Here is an 18,747-nt window from a genome sequence, read left to right as displayed (position 1 = left end):
TTCATATCTCAAACGTCGAAGATTTACGAAATTGAAGACTTTAAACCTGATTTTATAGATATTCTTAAATAAATACCTTGATACGAAACATTTCGGTCTTTTTGTAAATTCAATGGAATATGACTTTTTGTGTTCTTTACTCTATCGTCACGGTCGACTTATTTGATCAGTCATGTCATGTGTAAAGTCAGGAGTCATTACTATTTTGGACAATGCAGCTTAATAAATGCACCGCGAACTTGATAAAGCTTGGCTGGGCTCAGTGTAAGGTCATAATCACTGTACAAGTCGTTTATGAAGTTGGTGGATCAGTTTAGCTTTCCAGTAGATTCTGTGAAGTCACGGCTACAGAAGATGCGTAGACCATAAACTGCAGTGACGTCATGGGACATTTATCAATAAGGTAGTGAGGGATTATGGTTTTACGCCACCTTTAGCAATATTCCAGCAATATCACAGCGGGGGAAGCCAGAAATGGGCTTCACGCATTGTAGCCATTTTGGGAATCGAACTTGGCCCCTCTGAGTGACGAGCGAATGCATTAACCACCAGGCTACCCCACCGTCCGCAATAAGCTGTCCAATTCGACATGGATTCTGCTTGACTCAGTAACGAAAGAATATTGCTTATCGTACATTGTAAGTTTGGGATAGGGTGAGCATGCAGGACATGTACTCACTTTGGCCACCGGTTGACCTTGCCTTCATTCAATTATCAACATGCCGCCAGGATACAGCTAGAATTATGCACAGATGCCTGGGCATACACGAATGACCAAACAAACATGTGTATGTGACCTCTTCCGAATAAAGACATCTTTAGTCATAAAGTAGAGAAGGCCATAGGCCCATTCTACAGTAACATCATTGCTAGAGAGAGTAACAGCATATAAACATTGATACATTGATATACATTGTTCACCCAAATGTTTGTCTTAGTTGCATTGACGTACATATAAACGTTGCAAGATAATTAACAGTTTCTGGATTTTTTAAAGACATTTGTAAGTTAGATTTATGTAATGTTGGATAAAAGTCGTATTTTGGGTGTAGATACAAACTCCTGAGATTGCCATGAGCATAACACACACGTACAATATGGTATTCATCCTCTATGTACCTTTGTTTGCATACATGACATAGTCTATCTGATTTTACTTCTTTAACATATCTACCAGTTTCACTTCGGAGCTGGTGTGAAGAACATCTGAGTTGAGCTAATGCAGCACGGAATTTTGAAAAGAAAATTTCATTAATATAGAATTCGAGGCCAAAGGATATTTTGAAAGAAGCGTAGGTTATCAATTTAGAACTTGAAAAAGAGCTGCATGCCAATATTGCTCGTAGGATAATTTCAGAATAGAGACATAGATACTATCTTTGACTCCCAGTTAAATGCCTTTTATTGGAAAGCCGTGCGCATTCGGCCTATCGATAGAAGAACTGAATGCAACCCTTTGAATTTTATTTATTTAGATCACATCCAAGCGCCGTAATTTAAGTGGAAGGTTCATATGTGGACATGTACAAAGGATGAAAACATATGTATATTCGTGATGGAAGGATATAACCAGTATTATCCGGAAGCTCTCAGTGGCTTGTATAACTGCGTGACACGTGAAGTCTCCCTACATTGATTGCTGTGCATAGACATTCATTTGAGCCCTCTACTTCCGGGAGGTTTCTTTTCAAAATCCCCTTATGAATGGGGGTGGGGTTCAGTTCAGAGCAAAACAAGAGGTTAAAGTGTTTGATCATGGAAACGTGATTCGCATGCATACGCACTGTGCGCCCACATACATGTAAACACCCAGTACGGCGACATTTATGTTGTTGTTGTTTGTTGTTTAACGCTGCACTCAGCAATATTCCAGCTATATGACGGCGGTCTGAAAATATTCGAGTCTGGACCAGACAATCCAGTGACTGACATCATGAGCATCATTCGAGTCAGCGAGCATGATCAGCCGATCCCGTTATTCGCCTCTTGCGACGCACATAGTCACCTTTTACGGCAAGCATTGGTTACTGAAGATCTATTCTAACCCGGATCTTCACGGGTCGACATTTATGTAACAATGTGCCATTTGAATTAACATCAGTGTTTGTTATAAGTCATACCTTATAGCACTGAATAATAAACAAACAAATAAAGAACTCGGGTTTGTCTGATGTACAATGAGTTAATACATGGAACATAGGTTTCCAGTCATAATTCGCAATAAGAATTATAACACATGGAACTATATCCTACATGTACATTTTATATACCTTGGATAACCACAAAGACAAGTTAGTACACAGTGGAAGGTTGAAGGTTTAGAACAGAGAAAACTTGTGACTAGGCTCTCCAACTGGGATAGATATATCATCTTTACATTGCCAAGTATATTTCAATCATGGGAAAATAGATACTAGTATTAAGACACGCACACCACACCTGACACACCTGTTCGAATCCCCAAAGGGGCATTTAGGAAAAGACATGATTGTACCGTCGTAGCAGTTAGATAGCGCCAGTGAGTGACATTTTGGGGTGTAACGCCGCTTTTAGAAATCCAAACCATCATTACGTGGAAAAGAAAAAGCTCTCACCACTGTGACACTGCTGAAACACCTACTTGCACTTAAAGCCATATTTTTCTCTCGACCCAGTTTTCCGTGTTGTCTTCCAATACTCATACATACATCTGCATTGAATACATTTAGCATGATCTAGTAAAACATGCGAGAGAGAGGGCGAGAGAGAGAAAGAGAGAGAGAGAGAGAGAGAGAGAGAGGGAGAGAGAGAGAGAATTAATTCCATAATTGGCAGACAGAATATGTAAAACAGATGGGCCACGTTCGGAGTTGTAGGAGCCTAGGTTGAGTAAAAAATACATCAATATATACTATGTACACCCGTATTTTTTCAAGATACAGATGTTTGCTTATAACGTTGAAAACGAGTATAAAGGACTGACTTCCTCTGTTTTAAAACATCACAGCTGGTTTTGGAAGATACACTATAGATGTCACATGATGATAAAAAAATAAAAAAATGAGAGAGATCATTAATATTACTATTTACTTGTAGACCTCGTTTTCGGATTACGGGGTAGAAATGAGACTCGGTTAATTGAAAATAGGATCTGGCTGTTTTTCAGCATAGCTCGGGAATGTGCATCATCAAACATTCAGTTGACCTCAAATACATAATCACAGGTCGCCGCGACATGCCTGGAATATTGATGACTTTTGCATTAAACGACATCACTCACTGACTTACATGTACGTGACAGTAGACGGGACCTGACACTGAAGCATGTTTACGAAAACAAAATGCCTGCATTGAAAAGATTCATGGCGCCTAGAATTGCGAAAATTATTGAAGACCAACCTTCGGATCAACGAATGTACACGCTACTGACATGATATCATCATATCTTATAAACATGAGTCAACACACCTGAGTTGAGTTTTCCTTATCAGTATAAAAAAAACCCATCAAATTATTCCCTCTTTAAAAAAAGTTTCTGTGGAGATCAATACTTAGATGTGACACTAAAATCATTTCGAATTGCACTTGCAAGATTCAGATGTGGTTCACACGAACTCTTTATCGAGACGTGATAATATATATGGGGATCGTGAGAGAACACAGAATTTGTCAGTTTTGTGATTTAAACACTGTTGAAAGTGAATACCATTTCTTACTACTTTGTCCGTTATATGCTGAACATTATATCCGTTATCCAAGTTTACAGAAATGTGTTACATTAATATCAAGTAAGAATGTAGTAATTACGAAAAAACTGTCAATGTGCATATTGCATGCTATGAAGCTAAGAAGCTCCAAATGTGTCACTTACAAATGTATATACACCCATACATGTTTTATAGGCCTATGGCCTCTCAGTATTATGAATAAACACATTTGCACAAAGAAAAAAGTGAAGCATCCTATTTCTGAACCATGACAAATGGCAACAATCATGGCATTGGATGACTGACCACAGGAACTGGGCGATACCAATGTCATCGGATAGAACTAACATTTGACAACAAGAAGACGTTGGTGTGTTGTGATTGAAATTTACTGACAAAAACATCATGGTAACACAGGTACTGTTTTTGACCTTAGATAATACCTAAAAAAGTATTGAGCTGCAGGATTAAGTAAACGAGTTACGTTTGATGTTTCGTGTGAAAATGTTCCTTAAAGTCTCTACTTGTCATGACACGTGAAACAGATCAGTAGCGGGTATAACCGCCACGTGCCCGGATGACGCATTCCACCCTACGTATCATGCCTCCAGTCAGACGTTGGATCTGTTGATGGGTCAACAACAACCACTCCTGATGCAATGATGCTTCCAATTGGCGTAAATCTTGTACAGGGGGATCTCGTGCCTGCATGCGCCGGTCCTGAATATCCGAAACATGTTCAAGGGGGTTCAAATCTGGACTCAATACTGGCCAGGGTATAGTCGTTTTTGCATTTCTCCTCATGTAATCCACGACTGCATGCGAACGATGAGGCCTTGCATTGCCATCCATGTACTGAGGTCGAGTAGCAACATCGTGGTTGTCAAAATGAGGAACGACGACTGGCCTCAAAACGTCCCGGATGTACTGAGCCCCCGTTAAGTTGCCCCTTATGGTGACCAAAATATCCAACCTGCAATCATGAGAGATACACCCCCAAACCATTACCGAGCCCCGCCCTATGCAACAGTCGGTTTAATGTTCCTGGGGGTGTAGGCCGTGTTCCGGTGCCTCCAACCTCTTGTTCTTCCATCAGTGACGTGGAGCAGAAAGCGACTTTCGTCTGGATCCGTCTCTAAGTTCTCACATTTCAGTTCTGTCGCGCAATGCACCATGCTAAACGAGCAGCTATGTGGTGATCTCTCAACAAGGGACGCTTTATGACTCGCCCAGGCCTGTCCTGCTGCTCTCAGCCGGTTCCTGACGGTTCTGGTGCTTAAACGACGATTGGGGAACCACAGCTGTTTCAGACGAGTACTTGTTGAAAAGGGTTCTCGGCGTATGAGGCGAAGAAGGCCCCTGTCTTCGCGATGTGTCGTCGCAGGAGGTCTTCCGGATCTGGGACGGTCCTGTACATCACAGATCAGAGCATCTTTCACGACTAAACGGCTTACGACAGTGTGGTGATACCCCAAATTCCGAACAGTGGCATTACAAGACATTCCTGCGTTATGCATGCCGATTATTTGCCATCTTGTGGCGTTTGAGAATACGCCTTCGTGCCATGGCCACACAATGTCATGGAATAACTGTTTAAAAACGAGCTTAAGAAAGCAATTTAAACGTTTGGATATACTGCTTTTAGAGATACTCGAGGGCAGCATGCTGCACGAGCATACCATGCATGACACGTGAGCTTTCGTCACGCATGACTGATTACATTATCTCGAGAAAACAATTCTTCCCGTAATTATATCTTTCATGACTGTTACAAATATTGGTACCAAACAATAATGAAATATATCAGGGTGTGCTTAACTGTTTTCTTTGTGTATATATAGGAGTCTACACACAGTATCATTTGTTATAAACATCATTAGCCGCGCCGCTAACTGTTTCATTCATACAGTAAAACAGCAGTTTATTACGTCTCTCCTGGTCAGTTGTTTATATGGAAAGCACGAATGCAAATATTCAGCTGGTGGACCGCAATCTGTCACACGCACGGCATGTTTGCTCAAGCGGACGGCCGTTCCATAATCAGCAGCCACTAATGACGGCAATGTCAGGCACACACGTGCCGTCTCAAGGCATTGAGTGAACCAGTTCAGATATCTAGTGTTTATATAAACTATTGAGTTATCTGTGATTGTACTGGGATCTGGTTCCGGGTTAGAATTGGGTCTTTAGCAACCAATGCTTGTCGTTTGAGGCGACTAACGGGATCGAGTGGTGAGACACGCTGACTTGGTGGATGAATGTCAACGTATCCCAAATGCGTACATCGATGCTCATGTCAATCACTGGATTGTCTGGTCCAGATTCGATTATTTTCGGAACGCCGTCACATAGCTGGAATATTGCCGAGTGCTGCGTTAAACAACAAACATACAAACAATCTTGTAGCTGCGTTAGTGCAAAACTGAGAAAAAAGTTTTGAACCAAGGAAAATGTGTTGTCCCATGGTCAACATTGTTTAAAGTTTAAGTTAAACTGAAATAAAACAGAATATGTATGACACTTTCGTTCATAACACTGCGAGAGTCGCTTATCAGAAGGTAAAGTCACGAGCTTTTGTGAGTGTGTGTGTGCTTTGGGCGTACGTGCGTGCGTTTAGTGTCCATGGCCGAGATCCACAAAACGACGGAACACAATTCTAATGTTAACCATCGACTTTCGATGCTCGTAACGCCTTGCTCAATGTGGGATACATTTAGCTGTCTAAAACAACTCGCGTTATCATCCTGATACACAAAGTTCAGACCTACGCGGGGATGGAATGACCACTGTACGTTAACTTTGGTTCACATAACGTGGACCAGTCATGTTCCCTTGAACGATCATCACATTCGTCCTGTTGCGCATTTAACGACAGTCATGACCATGATGCTGCCACCACCTTACCTATCGTGCTCTGCGGGATAGTACCTCTCTCCGCACCGTCTCCAAACAATTTAAAAGCATAACCAGAATCTTGATTCAACCAAAAGCATGGTGTATCTCCCATGCCGCTGTTGACGACCTGCAAACTGCTGTGTCCACTGTTGCCTGAGGCGCCTGTGCGCCATAGTTAGACGCATTCCTCTGAAAGAAGGTCTTGATTTCAGATTGTTAACCTGTTAGTATCATTGACGTCGAAAGTCGGATCCCTGTGGCAGTCCTGAAGTTGGCCCTCAGTTCTGATGCAGAATTTGCCGATATCGTTTCATCAGTCGGGGTACCTCACCTTCAGATCTTCCAAAGTTTCTGGACACTGCATTCTGTGATTGACCAGTTTCAATCATGAATTTTGCGCTATGTTTCTTTTTCAGTCATGTACGCGTTTGGAGACATTTCCCTCGTTGTACCCGATCAATAAACAAAGTGGTTGTGACGTTTATTGGCACATGAAAGTACCCAGCATTGAGTCACCGTGGACGACATGCTATACAACATGTACATTTACTATCAGCGTTCTGTGATTGTGTCTCGTGCAACAAGGCTGGTCATTTCATTCTAATAGCTGAAATGACGGGGGTACCCTTAAATATTGTTCCCCGTATACAGTTGACAAGTATAACTTAAAATAAATTTTATTGTAAATGTTGTTTAGTGTTATCCTAAACTGGGAAAGATATCCACATAGCTCACAACACCATCCACTTTCAAATTCATCCTAACCATTAGAGCTTTGAGGATGCTTCAGGTAATGAATTTGGCGCATTTTAAGTGAGTGAGTATGGTTTTACGCCGCTTTTACCAATATTCCAGCAACCACCACACCACAACCCGGGTCTTCGGCGTGACGAGGGAACGCTTTAACCACTAGAGTACCCCACCGCCTCTGGCGCATTATAAATAAGCACATTGGTATCATTAATAGTCCACTGGATAAGTGCACGTCATTAGCCCTGCAGCATTATCGACACTTAACAGAATGCTGCTAACGTATAATGCAAAGACTGTATGAACAGCTTTACCGTAGGAGTATGTTCCTTCATGGACCAACGTGTGTCCTCTGCTTTGGGGGTATCAGTTAGGAAAAGCTCTTGTTCAACAATGCATCACCTTATACAGATTGTATTTCGCGACTGCCATGTGTGGGGACACTTGGTTGCATCGTGTTCATGGTATTCCTATCATAGTATCGGCTTATTTTTAAAGTTAAGGTAACTTACCATGGCGAAGTTCATAGCATCAAGTAAGAATTGAGGCCAAGCCCTCACAAAGTAATGCGACAACAACATAAACAAACAAGGTAACGCATCTCCTGAACAAATCCTTAAACAACAAAAACAGAAGGCGACAACAAGAACAAGATATACATACTCACTCACTCACTCACTCACTCACTCAAACGAGAATGTAACTTATATTAAGGAAGGATCAGTTCCTGACATATAACCTTAAATTTGGTGATGGTGAAATCACCAGAGTTGCTGACCTGATTAAGGACAACCCTTATACCCTATGGACATGTAGTCAAATCACTGATGACTCATTAGAGAGCGCTGCCTTACCCTTTAGATACAGGGGACTGCTTCCGGATGTTCGCTCACATTAAGCTGAAACGCCATGAAAAAAACTGAAATAACGTGCCAAGCATCCTTTAACCAAAAAGTCACTCTCATTAATGAACCCTTTCATGTTTAATGCTATACATGCTTCATACTCTATTGAGAAAACAAATATAATACATTTTGTATTATTTACGTTAAATGCTTGTCAAAATTTTCATTAAAAATACGCTGTACATAATCTGTCTACAGCTCCAAACGGTTTGTACGCTATAACTCGATATTAGGTATTTTCCCCAAATTTACGATATCAGTTTCAACATCAAAAAATATTTCTTTAACACATCTAACAGTATATGTATAGATTAAATATTAATCAAACCATTAACATAATTTATGTATATGAGAGTCTTAATTAAATTGAATGTATTATATTATGAATGAAGTTCTAACACGGAACAACTCCGCCTGAATTAAACATTATGTACATTAAAGTTTGCCCAAACTGAAAATGTTTGATCAGTCACAAGATTCTAGGCCCTGTATAATGATCCGCATTTTCTCTGTGGTAAACTTACTACACGATGTATCTTGAAATCCCTCTGCTCATAACCTTTTAGCCACCCCTCGTATCTCATACTGTCCAACCGTGAAGATTCCGGGTTAGGATCGGTCTTCAGCAACCCATGCTTGTCGTTCATGTAAGAGGCGGTTGATGCATGTCATCGTATCCCAATTGATGCTCATAATGTCGATCACTGACTTGTCTGGTCCAGACTGTTATTTACAGACCGCCGTCATATACCTGGAATATTTGCTGTATGCGGCGTTAAACAACAAACAAAGAAATCATTCATAGTCACAGTTTGACATTTTCACTTTTTTTTAGATATTCCTCATGCTTAAGTCAATATATCAGTCATTGTATTGAATATCTATGTTTCCTTGCAAACAGGTCCATTGTTTCTCAACCCTGACTGAAGCAATTGAAGTCAATAGGTCCCTCGTTGCTACAAATGTGCTTAATCCCCATCCAATGTTTCCTTCACCCGCATCCGTTAATGGAGCAAAATATTTTGTAAAAATCATAACTACGTTGGTGTTACAACTGTAGTCCACCTTGATCTGGTTCTTCAGACAGTTGGGTATTCCAAATGTTTCTGTCCGGATGATCGAAGACAGGAATGGCCGCTTGAAGGTGACGCCCACTTCGTGTATGTCTGAGCTACGGCCGCAGCTCACCATTGTACACAGCTCACTGTTGTAGGTATCCAGCAAGTTACATTCATTGTGTCCATTGTTTTATGGTTCCTATATTGTACATGCATGCCCCAAGAGAATATTCACCCGAGACGGCTCAGTACCAATACGTTGAGTTCTCAGTGTTCCGTAGCACATACATGTGTGGAGATTTACTAACTGGACCGAGTATCTCTTGTTGGATAAGTAATGTGTATCGCGGACACGATATTATGACATTGCGTGGTTTCCACGGATTCTCGTTAACAAAATTGCAATTTGTGCAACACGTTAGAACTGGGTGTCAATATCACGTGGAGTGTAAGAGCACCCGAACTGTGCGTCAACATGTACATTTTGTATAGCAATGAAGACCATACTTGAAACCCAAAACAACATGTGACTAATGATCTGTCATTGATCCCTTCCTTATCCAACTGCTGCGAAACCCGCCCACGCCGTGGACATACAGCGCCATTAGTGCAGATGCACCTCACCAGTACTAATAGCATTGCAGCATTTGGAGTACCTTTCCGTAATTATAAAAGATATTTTAAAAAGATCTGAGATGTTTTCAAAGCCCCAAACTTCGCATCCGTAGAGAAGACCTGGTATAACCATACTGTCAAAAAGCCGCAGTTGACATGTAATGTGATTAAATTTCCGACCTTGGCATAAAACAGAAAATAGCTTTCGTAACTTGTTCAATTAACTTTTTCTTCATTAAAGTGAATTTAGTCTTTTTCGTAAGAGGTAACATCAAGGTAGTTATGGTTAGAAACTTTTTTCCAAAACATCATGACCAATTTAGAAAAATGACTATAATCAGTTTTTGTATCCACCAAATATTAATATTTTTAGTTTTGTTGGTATTAATCTTAATCCTCCAATGAATACGTATGTAATAGCAATGAAATGATTCTTACATGTGTCTTATCCCAAATCTCAATATTGTCAAACTATCTTATTTTACTTATATAACTCTATAAATTAGACGGGGCGGTCGGGTAGCCTGGTGGTTAAAGCGTTCGCTCGTCACGCCGAAGACCCGGGTTCGATCCCCGACATGGGTACAATGTGTGAAGCCCATTACTGGTGTCCCCCGCCGTGATATTGCTGGAATATTGCTAAAAGCGGCGTAAAACCTCACTCACTCACTCACTTACTATAAATTAGACGACCAAGGTTGTAATCCTTTTCCCTAATTGGTCCCTGTGTGTACATACAGAGGACAATTAGATTCAGTCAAAGGTGTTTAGAAACCTTTCGACTTTACTGTATTGATTGACAAAGTAAACATGACCTAGATTGGCAATACATTAAATAGAAGTATAATAAGCCATGTTGGCCATTCTGTGTATATGAAGACCAGCTGTAGGACTTCCGTGTGTATTTATGCGCCCGAAGTACATGTAGGCTTGAGTTTGGGAATGATCAAAAGGTCTGCTTCGTGTGCATTTGACTGATTCGGGTGAATAAAAGTAGATAGGCTTGACCAGTGTTAATCAAGATTTCGAACCCAGCTAATCCGGATTTGGTGCATGACTACACAGTTCATTAGAAATGGAAGTCCCTACTTTCTATCAATGGTTCAAAACCAAAAGGTTTACTTCGTGTGCAGATCCCACCGTAGGCGCATACGGAAGATCTGAATCAGCAACCGCAATATTTCCTGATAATACATGTTAAGTGCATATTGTATTTTCCCCTATTGTCTATGTGGCATACACTTACAATTCGTACATTTAAATCACAACATTTTCACTTACATTTTGGACGCTCACAAGCCCCTATGATCGATGCGAAGTGGCTGTTCAAACACAGGCTCACTGTCGTATATCGTCGCGTGCTTTGGAAATATTTCCTGGAGTCATTCTATACTGACGTTTGCTAAATTGTTGTAAACTGTCGTAATTGTCGTAAAATGTTGCAAAATGCCGACAAGTACTTATCCAATTCAACTAGGTACGAACACAAACGAGGCACAAACGAGGCACAAACGAGGCACAAATCGTCTATCTAATTACCCCGTGGAACCCGTAGTCTACCAGGGGATAGCAAAGAATTATCGTCACTGACTGGTCAGTCATAGAAAAAAAAGTTGACCTTGTAAGAATGTCTTGAATTTTCATTTTCTCACACATATATCACATGTTGACATTGAGAGAAGGGGTACAATCACTACCACAAACAATTCTTCTCCGTGTGGGGAATAGAAACCGCTTTTTGGCTAATTGGTTCAATAAAAGGGGCAGTCAGGTTCGCACATACTGCGCAGTAGCTCCGCGGAGTCTTTGCGAAGCTACGCATACATTTTTCAAACATTCTGCGTAGCTAAGCAAAAGTTTCACAAAAATTCTGCGTAATCCCCGCGTAGCTACGCTAAACTTTTACAAACATTTTGGGAAGTCTTTTGCGTTGTAGTGAAGGCTACCACACCGCCTAAACAAGATTACAATCTTCTGCTGCTGTACCACAGAAAGAACAAAACAAAAAGTACATTTGATCAACTGGAGTTATTTAACTTTGGTTTTACACCACAAACAAAGAAGCTAGGAAGCTTGAGGTATAACCCTATTTGTTCAGTAGCAGTCATATCAACATATGTTTATTAGTATGGTGTATGTGAGTATAAGAGTCAGGAAGGCCCAGAAATGCCCTGCTGAATCTCTTTGAAATGGGCCGTTACAATGAGTGAGTGAGTGAGTATGGTTTTACGCCGCTTTTAGCAATATTACAGCAATATCACGGCGGGGGACACCAGAAATGGGCTTCACACATTGTACCCATGTCGAGAATCGAACCCGGGTCTTCGGCGTGACGAGCGAACGCTTTAACCACTAGGCTACCCGACCGCACCCTTTACAATGCTATATCGGGGTGTCAGGTTTTCAGACTTTTTGTGTCTTATTTATGTCAAATAGAACGTTGAACGTGCATCTTATGTTTGTGTGTTTGTTGTTTAACGCCGCACTCAGCATTATTCCAGCAATATGACGGTGGTGTGTCGTCAATCGAGTTTGGACCAGCCAATCCAGTGACTGACATCATGAGCATCAGTCCACGCAAAAGGGATACGATGACATACATCAACCAAGACAGCGAGCCTGACTACCTGATCCCGTTAGTCGCCTCTTACGACAAGCATGCACCTTAAGCTTAGTGCCTCGGCAAGCCGGTTAATTATAGTCCATGTTGAACATATTCATTGGTTATCGTTCTAGATTTTACTTATATGAATACTATGGTCTACCCTTGAAACACTGATGGCCAAGTAACGTTGCTGATAACAGCAGTGGTGTAATCAGTCGAAACAAGAATATGTACAGCCAATTTCTAAAAACTATTTTTTGGAGGAATGTCAAACCAGGTGGCCATGACTGTCATAGTCACAAATATTTCAATATTATATGATAAATATTTGTTGTTGTCAGGCAGACACAGTAACATAGTTGGGTGGATGTTAACATGCTTATGGTATTGTAGTTTGCCGGAATGAACATTGATCACTGAATAGGCTTGCATCTGGTTGATGGGATTTACTTTATTGTAGGAAGAAACAGACTAAATTGGGATCCCAAACATGAAATAAATAATTTTATAGTTTTAATAAAGCTCTATCGCTTGGAGAGAAATCGAATTCAGGTTGTGTGGTCGGCTTTCAGGATGGGTCGGATCACTAACCTCAAAGAAACGTCTGGTTTTCATTAGACTTCAGTACAAAGTTGCATGATTGGAGAGTGCCTTATATTAAAGGATGGAAATTAGGGTTATGAGGTTAAAGCCATAAACATTAAACATCCAGGCAGAATACGTTATCAACCAGCTGGATTGTGACGTTCTGGTATCTACGCTGTGTGGGAGCGCACGTCACGTAAAACGTTCAGTGGGATATAGTCTGGACAAGGATGTGATCAAAGATAAAGCAAATTTCAAATACAAATAACATACTTGATGAAAATACTTGACCGTGATAGGTAAATGACAAATCTTGATGTACTTGATGAGTGTAATGATTTCTTCCGATTTATGTTAGAACGTCTACGAATGAACCCACTGCGAAAGAATTACGTGGCATTGGCATTGGAACACAACAGTACTGGCTAAAGTGTTTGAGACGTAACTGAATGCTTTGGGCAGTATGTCCTCACTGAAATCTATATAGTTCCTCATAACTGCATTAGTATCTCGTGAGATGAATACATAGTGTCCTTCCTCGTCAGTCCGAGCACATGAAGTCATAAACCCATCACAGGAGTTCTGTATAGTTGGTTGTATCACTGGTAATGGTAAGCTACGTTTAAACACGAGCTGATGGAGAGAGGACAGAGAGTAGGTGAGTTGAGTTTAACGCTACTTTGAACAGTATTCCAGTTATATCACGGCGTGTCAGTTTAATGTGGGAGGACAGCCCGAGGTGATGCAGGTGTCACACGTTTACCACTTCGGTGAAACCCACGCGCACAGGAATAGTGCTGACAAACCTACAAACATAATTAGACGACTGAACCACCCGTGCTCCCTGATTGATGTCTTAGTTAACGTAAGCAGCAGGAGATCACTTCCACCATCTTATATGGCGGGTTTATTTAGCATATATTGGTATTCTCACATTCGTTAAAATTCCATTTTGCTGTATATCAATTAACAGTGACTTTTTAAACTTATATATTTTTATTGAATGGAAAGAGCATATTCATTATCTACGATATATGGTGGACCACGTGTTACACATTAATAATACATTTATGCCGTTCTCGCTTTGCGGTCACGGATTTCTGAATAACATACGATCTCTCATGTCAAAAGTTCATACGAGGCAACACGGAATATTGAAGTGAGTTTGGTTAGAATTTCGGTATATCAGACCGCCTCCGTGGTCTAATGGTAAAGCTTCTGCCTAGAGAGCGGAAGGTCGGTGGTTTGATCCCCGGCCGCGTTATACCAAAACACTTTAAAAAATGGTACTTCTCGTTATCCTGCCTGGCGCTCGGCATTAGGGGGCTAAAACAAGGACTGGTCGGCTTGGAGTTGTATACTGTGTACGAGTGGGGTATTTATGTTAAACTGCGACATGGTATCTCAGTGGGCTAGCACTATAAATCGGCATTAGTCCGGTCTAGTACAAGCAGACACACACACACACATGCATGCACTATGTGAGTACATTAATCTTTGACGCGTGGTTTAACCCCATTTCATCTCATCATCTCACCTATTTCAGTATATCACGGTGTGTCTGCTTATTGCAAAGTGATGCAACGCAGGTCGGAGAAGTTTATCTCTGAAAGGACATGGTTAGGTAAGGTAAGGGCCTTTTGGGCCCACAAAAAAGGCATAATTTCAAAAAAGCGTTTGGAAATTGTTGTTAAAGTGCTCAGATGTATTCAGAGAATGATAACCAGACTACTCACTACACGCCACATAACCGTCACAGTAGGCATCTCCCATGGGAACATTCTGAGGAAGGTTCCAGCACACTGAGGTTCATCATCTCCCGTGAGACAAGTTTGAAGTGGACCAAACTAATCTTAATGGGTGATTTATTTGTAGCCATGAATGTCGCCCAGAGATGAAACAGCACTCAAAGCAGTAGAGACAAGAATACCTCCCGAAAGGTCAGACCAAAATCATGCTAATCCGCTGAAGCAACTGCGTGACAATATCCAGGCTACAGGACTATATTAGTGGAAAACTACTCGAAGGCGTCATGTTCCACCTAAATTTTGCACCTGTCCAAGTCTGTTGTCGCCATGGCTGCAATGCAAGACTCAATGAACATCCTCCGTATTCATCCCCCGTCTTCTACACCAGTGGGGTTCATTCACTCTAACATCTTTGACAAGTGTGTGGAGCGTACTATGTTAAACATTAATTAGCAACCAACAATTTCGATTCTGAACTGATAATATACGCCTCGTAAAATATAGTGAAATATTTTGTGTCACGGCCTTGATCATATTTGAAGTTAGAAAGGTCGGCTTTTATCACTCATTTTAGCAAAGCCTCTTAAATGTTATGTCAGAAGAAACAAACTTGCAATTGTAAGAAGACAAACGGCTGGATGCCTGCCATGTCTGAAAATTTTCATGCCAATATTTCAAAGCTTTCTGCAATTATATAATATGATATTTCCAGGGAACCGAAATGGGCCTATATCCTATATCCTCTCATGACATAAAACGTCAACGCTAGAGGATAATCAAGTCTCGATTATCCGCCGAACAGAGGCAAAACAATGGTAGAAATGACATGAATGGATCACTGAAATCAGTGATGACTCCAGGCGTTTGCAATTTGCATCCAAAGTAAGTGTTTGTTTGTCTGATGCTGCACAGAAGTACTCCTACCATGCGACAGGGGCCAGTAAAAAATGTGTCTTGACCATATAATCAAGTGATTGACCAGGCAATCCAGTGAAAAGATAGCGCATTTACTGATTTTGTTCAAACGAAAAATAAATATTGAATTACGTCTGCTGCTTACAAGTGGAGAAAAACTTAAGATATTTGTTCGTTCTGCAACACATTGGGGAGCAGTCTACTCAGCATAATTGATAAGAGCTAATGAGCTTATGATGAAACTCGGGTACATCAGTTCACCAACAGAAACATCGACCCAGGTTAAGTACATATATGACGTCAACGCCAAGGAATGGTCAGTCTCGATTATCCGACGAAACAGATTTCATTAATTCGTAAACCCAAGTGCAAAGATATAATGCGAAAAAGAAACATGATCATGAAAAGTGTGATAGATGTATTTCTCACAAAGACATGGGTGGTAGAACTTCATGCATGGGTATGCATTTTTATGTCAGCTACATTGTCTCGATGGATACTGTCCTTGTAATGATATTGATCTCAAAATATTGACAATGGGAAGAATGCCAATTCAGTCTGTCAAATAAAACTAATTGTATGATCATCACGGAACCGTGACATGATAAGTTATGTTATCCACGTGTTCTTTGCATCATTGTTCCATTTTGAAATATTGAGAACAATTCGATGACATCAATCGTTCATCAGTTCACGACGACAGAACCTTCAAATAATATTCATATATTGATCCCCTTTGCTTGATAGATGAATTATTTACAGGCCTTTTTTGTGTTTTGTCACATACGCCTACACATGTTATGGACTGTGAGGTAGCTCACGTCAGCTATGACAAGCCAATTGTAATATTCGTTAAGTGATAAATTATTGGAAACATTAATATTCAATTTCATATTATTCACGAATTGTTGATTCAGTTTCAGTAAGGATTTGGCAGTTCCTTTAATTACGCATGACATATACAAGCTTAAGTTCTCTCAAGAGATAGTATTGTTCATGCAAACAACCTTACGTATTACGCCTCTTCTAATGCGCTCCTACTAAATGTCACTTGGCGATCCGTCATCCTTTAACTCTGGCGATTAACTAATGTATCTGGCACCGTCATTATTTGATAGTCATTCATAAATACATGCTCATGATTTAGTCGGAATCTGCAATCTTTCATTTAGTGGAGATTTCTTATGAAGATGAAAAGGGTTGTGCCGCTTTTACCAGATACACATACACTGCTAATCACTATAACTATACTAGAATGCTCTGATGAAGAGGAGTTTTATTCATTGTTATTCTTTTATTGTTCTCGAAGAACACTAATCTTTGCCATGGTGTTAATGCAGTGGGCATTATAGTAACGCTGATGTTCATAGAACTACCACTAAAGGAATTCACGGTAATACTTCACAATATACACGAAAAGCTGTCTTGAAAATGACAACATCACAGGATAATGACATGGGCTGATCCTGTGGTGGTAGCGAATTCTCATAACGAAACGTAAATCAGTTGCAGTTATCGTATAAGGATGTTACCTAAAACTAGACAGAGTAGTGATCGGACAATAGAATCTGAAACCAACAGGAGGATCTTAGTAATAGAGGACCTTAGTAGTAGAAGACCTTAGTAATAAAGAAATACATCAACAATTTAATAACACAAAGTACTAACCTTTCTTTACGTACCACGCCTTGATGTTGGCGAGATGAATGTCGACACGAATCAAAAGTCTCAAAGATATCACAGCAGCTGTACCGCGTTGCTTCCTCTCTGTGAACGTGTATGTACATTGTGATTACTGAGGGACGCCCGATAGAGGTATCTTTCATGGACAGGCTCTGCCATACGCGAGGTTATTGATCACTTCTTACAGCTGCAACATTTCACCTTTATTGTCCCAGTGAAAACAGCTGCTGGCGTATTGAGTATATGTTATATTATTGTGTTTATGAGGGTAAGTTTCTATAGCTATAAACAGTATATGCTCATAATAAATACATTAATGAATGGCATTTATTAATGAATTCCCCGGGGCATAGTTTCAAACAATATATCGCGTGTTGTGAGTTTAGTAGGTGTGTTATAGCGTGAGTGTGGGTTTGAAAGATATTTCCAAATAAAAACTATTACATATGGACCCCATTAAAGAAATTTGCTTTGCAATTACAAAAAACATTGTTCTATTTTCCTACGGACGTCATGATGAAGAAATACCATATGTCAACAATAACATATTGTAGTATATACTTCAGTGTCAAAGACTGAGTTTTCGGAACTTGAAAAAAGTTATATTTTCATTGCGGTGAACAAAACACTTGATAGTTCATATTTAGTTTATATTTTTTAGGATTTTGCAAACACGAAATTACTTTTAAGTCGCAAATACAAGGGGTGGTGAACCGTGGTGAAATGAAATAATTTAATTTTCCGGTAGAAAACTAAAGTATGTATTTGACATCATACCATCTGAATACGATTATAAGTGATGTGGGCACATGGACAGGCATAACGTTATCTTTGATTACGGTAGGCCAAATGTCCATGAGAGATTCTATATTTCCCCTAGTTTACAGTCATATGTTTCAACATTTAACAAGTCAATGAAAAAGAGATGCATTTCATTTCATGAACAATAGGAATTCACAATACGACATCTAGGCAATCATATTCGATAAACCGATATTGGTGAAAGTAGAACAGGTATTCAAGTGCGTGGGTCGCTAATGATGCTATGCCATTTACTGTAGTGTCCGCTGCTAATGGACATCGATCTATTCTTTTTTAACGTTCTTATATATACTGGAATATTGACAGTTGTATAACTAATATTTCGAAAAGGTCATCTTGTAGTGATAAAAAACACACCAGCAATCACGATAAATCAAAAGGATGTTTTAATACTCGATGTTATTAAAACAATCAAGGATAATGTATTGGGCAAAAGAACATGCAACGTTTCTGTCTATACGTGGTCATATTCGTGTCTCT

At 40.1% G+C, this 18,747-nt stretch overlaps 1 protein-coding gene across 1 annotated transcript in view; it reads right to left on the bottom strand.

Moving 5' to 3' along the window:
* LOC124152279 (parapinopsin-like) overlaps positions 1-17,560 on the bottom strand; it is a 56,464-nt gene extending 38,904 nt beyond the window's left edge. The window contains exon 1 of the mRNA XM_046525156.2: positions 17,431-17,560. The gene's annotated coding sequence lies outside the window, so the exon portion shown is untranslated. The remainder of the gene's footprint in view (positions 1-17,430) is intronic.
* Positions 17,561-18,747: the final 1,187 nt, after the last annotated feature.

The sequence above is a fragment of the Haliotis rufescens genome, unplaced genomic scaffold, assembly GCF_023055435.1.
Source record: "Haliotis rufescens isolate VD_foot unplaced genomic scaffold, xgHalRufe1.0.p SCAF_11, whole genome shotgun sequence".
NCBI classification, from domain to species: Eukaryota; Metazoa; Mollusca; class Gastropoda; order Lepetellida; family Haliotidae; genus Haliotis; species Haliotis rufescens.
This window is presented reverse-complemented; position numbering and strand designations above follow the sequence as displayed.